The 8,858-nt window shown below is 32.5% G+C and overlaps 1 long non-coding RNA gene across 1 annotated transcript; it reads left to right on the top strand.

The window, feature by feature from the left end:
* Nucleotides 1-1,785: 1,785 nt before the first annotated feature.
* On the top strand, nucleotides 1,786-3,947 carry LOC127094765 (uncharacterized). Its single transcript, XR_007792643.1, has 3 exons — nucleotides 1,786-2,288; nucleotides 2,412-2,559; nucleotides 3,134-3,947. It is a non-coding gene; the product is annotated as an uncharacterized LOC127094765 (long non-coding RNA).
* Nucleotides 3,948-8,858: the final 4,911 nt, after the last annotated feature.

Below are 8,858 nucleotides of genomic sequence, written 5' to 3'. Positions count from 1 at the left end.
ATGCACCACTTTCCCGATATCTTCTTTATCGTGACGACATTGGACAACCAGGTGGAATATTTTATTTCTCGGATGAACCCGACCTTCAAGAGCTTATCGACTTCTTATGTGACAGTCTTTCTTTTTTCTTTCCGTTTTTTGTTTCCTCTACATTACGACCTTCGATGATGGATCATGCAAAAGCTGATGACACACGACATTTGGGTCGATCTCCTGCATATCCAATGGCTTCCATGCGAGGGGTCGATATTATCTCTCAATACATTGATGATGTATGCTTCCTCTTCCTGAGATAGCCATGAACTTATCCATGTGACCTGAAAGTCTCCAGCATCGATATACACCTTTTTTTTAATTCTTCAGTAGGGGTCAAACTATCATTTGTTGGATCTCCCCAAGGATCAAGGTCGACCAAGTGCTCCTTCAATGTGTTTTTTGTCATAAGACGATCCTGTTGGGTCTTATTTTTTAATTTCAGACTATCCTTGTAGCATTTCCTAGCCAGCCCATGATCACCTTTAATTATTTCGACTTCTCCACCTTATAGGGAATAATTCATGGTTACATAAATAGTTGAAAGAGCAGCCTCCAAAGTGTTGAACACCGACCTTCCGATGATGATATTGTAGGGTGACAATGCATTCACTATCAGGTATCTCACTTTGATGCCTTTGGCGTTGCTTCCACTTCCTAAGGCGGTCATTATAGGCAGGTTCCCTAATACATGAACTTGTTCCCCCAGAGAAACTGACTAGGATACCTTTGAAGTGTATCAGCTCGGATGCATCCGTGTTCATGACTTTGAAAGCATCACAATAGAATATGTCGGTTGAGCTTCCCAGATCAATTAACAGTCATTCGAAACCCCAATCAATAAGTACTTTTATGACCATCAGGTTATTCTTATGCGTCAGTACCCTTCTGAATCCTTTCTTGAAAAACCGAAAACGACACATCTTTCATCCTCTTCTGAAAACAGATTTTGTGATACGTGCATTACTCATCATGCGTATCTTTTCTTAGCCGAGCTTGTTTCTCCTCCACCAGCCAAACCTACCGAGATAGTGTTAAGTTTATAGCGAGTCATCCGAGTCTCACGTACTTCCTCAGTGTTTTTCCCCTTCTTGGCAGAAAGGTTCTTTGAGTTTGGTTCTCTCCCATAAGGACTTCTTTTTCCTACATATCCTTCTACCTCTTTTACATCTGACAACAGCCGGCCTCTTTGGATCAAAATCTCGATTTCTCTTTTTAACTGGTGACCTCTCAAACGATGATAGGCACACCATGCTTCTTTATCTTTTCCTAGCACAACATTGATCCTCTTGAAACAAATAGGTTCCGATATTAACTTGGGATGATATACTTCTCGCATAATATCAACATGTTTTCCTCCTCCTTATATATATATATATATATATATATATATATATATATATATATATATATATATATATATATATATATATATATATATATATATATATATATATATTCATTTATGAAATTTCATTCAATATAATTATTATTATATATATTCGTTTATGGAATTTCACTTAATAAAATATTTTATTAAACACGACCACATACCTTAGAATGACAAAAAAAAGATTATATACATACGTTGGCAATGGTTGATTTGAAAATGAAATTAGCCAAACATATATGACTCTTTTTAATTGCCTCCAAACACACTAATAATTTATTTGATAAAGTAATAGAAAAAAAACTATAAAAGACCCTTCTCTCATTCTCATTTTCATTCACATTTAATTCACCATTTTCTCTTTTCCCATTTATGCAATTATAGTGTGTGAAACCCTAATCCGATAATCTATAGTATCAAAACCCACAAATCATTCTCCCTCCGCCGCATCAACCATCTTCAGACCCTGAACCTTAGTTGAAATCAACAATGATGCAGACTAATTCAGTGGTTCAGGTTCACTGAAACGATTGTCAGTTGTCTTGGCGGTGACATATTTTTTGTGGATTATGCAAAAATAATGGTGGATGGGGAGGGAACAAAAGGCCTACAAGAATCTTCTAAGCTTTCCCAGCTTCGGCCAATTCCCCCCAGGAAGATCATCCAGGACTTCCCACTTGCTGATGAAGTTGATGCTAATCATAATGACGGATGGTGGGACGGTCGCATCTCCGGATCATTGGGGGACAATATACGGGTTGTGCATTTCAAAGGCTCATGGGAACAACTAGTGTACTCCCAAGAAGAACTGAGGCGGCACCATAAGTGGGTCGATGGAAGTTAGATCCCACCATTTCCTCAACAGGTGTGTTTTATTTTCATTTTTTTTCAGATCGATTCAAAGGTTTCATTGTTATTGCATGTTTTATGATGTTAATTGTATACTGTGAGTGATGATAATATTGTTTTTTAATTATTAATATTACAGGATTATGATAGTGAAATAAAAGAATTGGAGCGGGTAACGGCTGCTGAAACTGTGAGTGGAAACAAAGGTGATTTCCAGTTTAAACCAGGGACATTGGTTGAGGGTACATCAGGGCTGGATTGATCATAAATGGGTAGTGGCTTCTAAGGTATGATTGCAATGTTTGCATAGCAGTATATTGTCAAAAATAATTTGTTGCCTAGTGAGGATTGACATAAATACTCTTGTCATGGAATCGTGTTAAATTGCATCCATGTTTTTAAAATGATTGTTTTTTAAGAAAATAATTTACACATAGTGACACGTTTATATGATTATTGATTGAAATTGAAGTCAGTGATTATTTGCTTGTTTGGTCACTTGCTTTTATGATTTAGATTTCTAAAATATGGTTTACCATTGATTTTATTATGATCTGCATTTTTTATTGTTGCCTTTAAATTGTTCTTCTCTTAAGAGATTCTCTTCAGAGAAAGGTGTTATAGGTTGAGATATGTGTATTTGTTATTTGCATAGATTCCTTTGACACGTTAACGAACAATGTTTTAAATTATGATTTGGTTTGCAATTTGTAGCTAGAATAAAAAATAATTACAAGATCTTGGCGGGCACCTTTTCATCATGCAATACTATATTTTGATTTGTGGCCACCTTTTCAGCATGCAATACTATATTTTGATTTGATAGTCCTAACCTCAAGCTTTTTGTTTTAATATTTTCAGCGTTGAAGTTTTGAATGTTGGAGAAAATCAGTTTAATATTAGACTCAGTTCTTGTTAGCCAAACCTTTGAATTTGTAGTTCTAAACTACTACTCTTCATTAGAGTTGATGAAATAAACAATATAGTTCGAGGAGCCTTTAACCTCAAACAATTTCCCTGGTTTAAACTTGAAATCACCCTTGTCTCCACTCACAATTTCAGGAGCCTTTAACCTTACTGTTTCTTTTATTTCACTATCATATAATCTAAACAAGAAAAAACAATGGCGGGATCCAACTTCCATTGACCCACTTATTGTGTCGCCTGAGTTTTTCTTCTGAGTACACTAGCTGCTCTGACCAGTCTTTGAAAAACACGGCTCACTTACCCTCTACTATATATCTGGGGATGCAACCCCCCACCATCCTTCGTTGTGATAAGCCTCAACTTCATCACCATGTTGGAAGTCCTGGATGATCTCCTTGGGGGGAATTGGACGGAGCTGGAAAAGCTTAGCAGTTTCTTGGAGGCCCTTTGTTCCCTCATCATCCTCTATTATTTTGTCATACTCCACAACAAACTTGTCACCTGCGAGACAACCGACAATCTTTCCAGTGAACCATGAACCATAGTATTTGTCAACATCGTTGTTGATTTCAACTAATGTTCTTGGTATGAAGATGGTTGATGGGGCAGAAGAAGAACAGGTTGTAGGTTTAGAAGTCATAGATTATTGGGTTAGGGTTTCATGCGCTTTGAATAGTAAGGGTAAAAGAGATAATGGTGAAGTGAATATGAATGAGAATGAGAAGGGTGTTTTTATAGTTGTTTTCTATTACTTTGGGCCAACTTGTTTTAAATTTAAAAAAATAGATTTTATTTTTAAAAAATCTAGAGATTTTTTTTAGAGATTTAAAAATAAAGTTGAAACTAATTTGCATTTGTTTTCTGTAATAATTTTTTTTTTCTAAATGGTTTTTTTTTGTTTGGTAACTTAAACATAAAAAGTAATTTTATAAATATAGATTACTAAAAAGAAATTACAAATTAGTATTCATAGTTATGAATAGATAATTATAAAAGATAATGAATTAATATTTATTACATAATTTTTAAAAATATTTATGTTACTTTATAATTAAAAAACAATAACTCCTTCGTGCAAATCTTCCTCATTGTCTTGTAAACCATTGATGTTCTCTAAACTTTCAAGAATATCCAAGTCACTTGAGTTCGTTCTTCTTAAAAAGTTATGAAGTGAAAAACAAACTTAAATAATAGTCATTTGAGTTTAAAGCTTGAAATTAGACATTTCTTGTAATACTTCTCATCTTGCTTTTACCACACCAAAAGTTCTTTCAATCACACTTCTCAAACTAGAATGATAATAATTAAAAAAATTATTTCTTGATATGAATCCTGAAGTAAGTCTAAAATGTGCAAGATGGTACCTTGTATTATTGTATGGTGATAAGAAACCTTTAAGTGATGGATATCCCAAATCTACAAGATAGTATTTTCCTGTGTTTATAAACAAAATATATCTTACAAGAATATAAAAATATTATTTATACTAATAAAAATATTTGAAGTACCAAAAAATAACCTTTTGCAGGATAAGGAAATTGTAAATCGGGTTTATGAAGAGTATCCATAAGAATATTGGCATCATGAACAGATCCTTCCCATCCACACAATGCAAAAGCAAAACACATATTAAAGTCACAGACATCCATCACATCAGTACCTGTATGTCATTTCCTAAGAAAAACATAATAGTTTCAACTATTAATGGTTTTTCCTAAGAAGCATACAATCCTATCATCGATCACATGGATATTTTTTTGGGACAAGTGTATATCCAATCAAGAGCCATATCAGTAGTGGAGGTATTCATGAAGTAAGAAATTGTTTTCCTATTTTATTTATTGGCAAGGATTCTAACAGTCTTAAAGTGTAAACGTAATCCTTTTACCAAGGATGGGATTTCATCCAACATTTTCAAATATTTGTCATAACTAATGATGTCTTCTAGGAGTCATTGTTGACTTGGACCAGACTCATCGAGTATACGATCAAGAGATCGTTGAAGTTTCTAGATTGCCCCGATTTTCTCTCCTTTCCCTAAAACCTTTCTCTTTTCGGAACAACTTGGTGTTGGGTTGGGTTGTAGTTCATTTCCAACATCAAAACTAAATGCATCTCCTTCATCCTCAGAACTTGGTGTTGGGTTGGGTTGCACTTCATTTCTCACGACCATCTTCAAAATGAGATTTTGATCTTTCACATGGTAATTGATCTTCATATGGTTTATAAAGGGAGAATCCTGTAGCTATGGCACCCTTGAAACACTTATCAAGAAAGTCAATAAACTTAGATCCTCCATCTTTCCATTTCAAAATATCCGGATCCTCCTGAAAAATAAATAAACATTCAAAACAGATATCATAGAAAATTTCATGAAATTAATTAAATACTAGTATAGTATACATTGACACAACCATATCTTACTCTTTTCAGTCCATTAATCATCGTCAGCCATGATAGTTTTCTTTTCATGATCCCATCCTACTCCAGTTTGCTTATCCACTAACTTCACAAATGACGAAAACTCTCTTTTCAATGTATCCCAACTATTTTTTAGTTGAGTGTGATCAAAAGCATATCTAGTTTTCTTTTGAAACTTTTCAGTAATATTCTTCCATCCTTCTTTACTGAAGTGGGTAGTTGGCCTATTACCCGCTCTTATTTCTTCAATGCAAATTTTCAGCAAATTTTCTGTTTTATTGTCATCCCCCCATTTTGCAACAACTTTTCCATCCTTCTCTAAAATTTTCACATCTTTTTTAGATGAAATTCTAGTCATCAAAAACAGTATTAATATTTATCACTAACACAATACAAATTTGAAACTAACCTATTAATATTTATCACTCAGATCAAAGCTTATGTGTGTGTAGATGTCATTATTTAATCTTCGTGGTTGATATAAAATAATATAACTCTATAGAAGTAACAACAAAACATGCTCTAAATAAGAATTATGTGCTTGATAAAACAAAACAAATTCAACCATGTGTGGGGAATGACTATACTTAAAATGGGCCAATGTTATAACCTATTAATCAAAATACAATACCACAATAAGACACAACTAAACTGATGAGAGCGTAATTGTAATTAGCAATTTCATAGTACATATACATCTAATGTGTCAATTAGGTGTTTCTATTGTAAAAAAGTTGATGTTCTGGAATGATTAATCCAATTGTTTAAGTTGAGGCTTCGAAAAACCATGATGAATGGGTTCAAACTTCAAATTAATGTCAAACCCAAAAAATGACAGAGAATTTATATAAACTTCAAATTAATGTCAAACCTAAGAAATGATAGACAATTTATATAAACTTCAAATTAATGTCAAACCCAAGAAATGGTCATGTAAATTAGGTACATTTGAAAGTAAAACTGACATTTTATTCTAGAACTCATTTTGTGCAAAGAAGAAGAAGACAACCCTGCTCAGGCCGCCATTGAACCAGAGGGGAAGAAAAATCAATGTTCACGATTCTGAACAAAATGAAGTTAAACCTTCGAAGGATATTTTTAGAATTTTCAGAAGATTTTAAGGGTAACTTTGTAACTTTGCTATGGATGCAACTTTCGTATTTTTCATTTTCATTTTCTCAATCATCTATCACACAATAATATTTTTAAAGCTACTTGAATCAGCTTCAAATTTTTAGTAAAAAAAAAATCATTTTTTTAACATAGTCATTTTTAAAAAATCTAAAACAAACACTCTAAAATGATTAGAAATGATTTTTTAACTAAAAAAATAGATTTAAAAAAAAAGTTGTAACAAACGCAGCCGAAATCATATAAATGATTAATGTGTTTGGTGGCAAATAAAAGGATTAGTATATGTTCGGATAATTTCATTTTCAAACCGATAGTTGCTAACATATGTATGGAGTCTTTTTTTAATCTAACGTCTTATGAGGTCATGTTTAATAAAAATATTGTATTAATTGTAACAAAAAATTAAATTGAGTAAAATTTAATAATGAAAGTTTATTAATAAGAAAAAGATAACATTTTTATATTATAAATGTATAATTATTTTAACATAGAAAAAAATACAAATATTGATTCCTTTTCTTCTCATTTGTCTTTTTACTATATGCTTTATCGAATTTAAACTCTAATTCACTTTTATTTAAGGAAGGTCTTCCGAAGTTTTTTCACCTTAGTAAATTTACTTAGGTTTTTTTGTTCTACTTGGTAAATTTATCTTTTTACTCTATGTCCTATTGGATTCAAACCCTAATCCACTTCTTTTTCATCGAGACCAAAGTCTCACATGTTACAACCAAATTTCTAATATTAGTTATTTCGAACTTAAGCATTTTATTGCTCTCCACCATAAATTCATTATAGTCTGTAAGGCCTGAGTTATGCTTTTAAATCTTATCATTTTCTTCAATTAATGTAGCACTTAATTTAAATAAATGTTTGTAAGATAGCTTTGTTATCTCATCATCATCTTTCTCGTGAGATATTTTCATGAAGACTTCGTCTTCTTCATCGGAAGAAGATTTTTCGAAGGTTCTTCCTGAGTTTGACTCTTCTTTGTTTTTGGAGGTTTTGTTTTCTCTTCTTATCTCGAAGATCTACTAGATGAGGCTTATTCTTCTTCATATTATCTCATAGATTAAGTTCTTTCATTTGATGTTGAATCCATCGAAGATCGTTCAACCACATAGACATTTCTTTCGGAGGAAACCACGAGAGATGTTTGGTAGGAGTTTGATTAAGTTGCTAAGGATTTTTTTATGTTTCGAGCATATGCCTTCATCTTTAAGTAATTGAACTAATTTGTTCAACCTTTCTACAATTCCTTTTATTGGAACAAGTTTGGTTCTACATCTACAATCCTTAAGTTTTTATGATAGTAAAGTATAAAGAACAATTTAGTACGTACTCTAATAGTTTCATTAAGTGTGCAAAATGTTAAAGATAAGGAAAGTAGATTCTAGACTATGGACAAAGAAGTTATGGGATCTGAATAAAGTAGATTTTGGACTCTAGACGAAGCAAATTATGGTCTCTAGTTACGCAGACAATGGACTCTAGACAAGCAAACTCTAGACTCTAGACAAAGCAAACTCTAGACTCTAGACAAAGCAAACTCTAGACTCAAGATAAAAAGACTCAATAATCTAGACATCAAGAAATTCTTATACAATGTTAAAATATGAATAAGTGTTTAATTGATAGTAAAACATTTGGATAACCAAGTCAATGCTTCTAGAAGAAACAATCCAGATTTACTCTAATAACCCAAGCCCCATTTTCACTAGACTAAGAAGTCCAACATTCGAGGCTTTAAACTCTGATCAAGCTTTAAAATCATCTATAATACGAAGCCAATGATTGAGAGATAATGTTGACATAATATTCTTGAAAATCGTACATTCAAGCGGAAAATCAAATGTTTCCTTAAATGGACAAATGTGTTGAAATTATTAAGGAATGTACTACCAACGGATCTCCATGATTCACAGCTCAACCTCATACCACTATTACAACTGTAAAATTGAAGAAGTTTCCAATTCTATCCTCCAATGGTACTATTTATCATCTGTTTAGAAGAGGATAAGGAATTGTGAGGATATAAGTGAATAATAAGAATAACAACGACGTGAGTAAAAAGAGAACAGCAAACGAGATAAACAACAATTAC

This window comes from Lathyrus oleraceus, chromosome 6 (assembly GCF_024323335.1).
Source record: "Lathyrus oleraceus cultivar Zhongwan6 chromosome 6, CAAS_Psat_ZW6_1.0, whole genome shotgun sequence".
Taxonomy (NCBI): domain Eukaryota; kingdom Viridiplantae; phylum Streptophyta; class Magnoliopsida; order Fabales; family Fabaceae; genus Lathyrus; species Lathyrus oleraceus.
The sequence above is the reverse complement of the archived record's forward strand: the minus strand, read 5'-3'. Positions and strand labels throughout refer to the sequence as shown.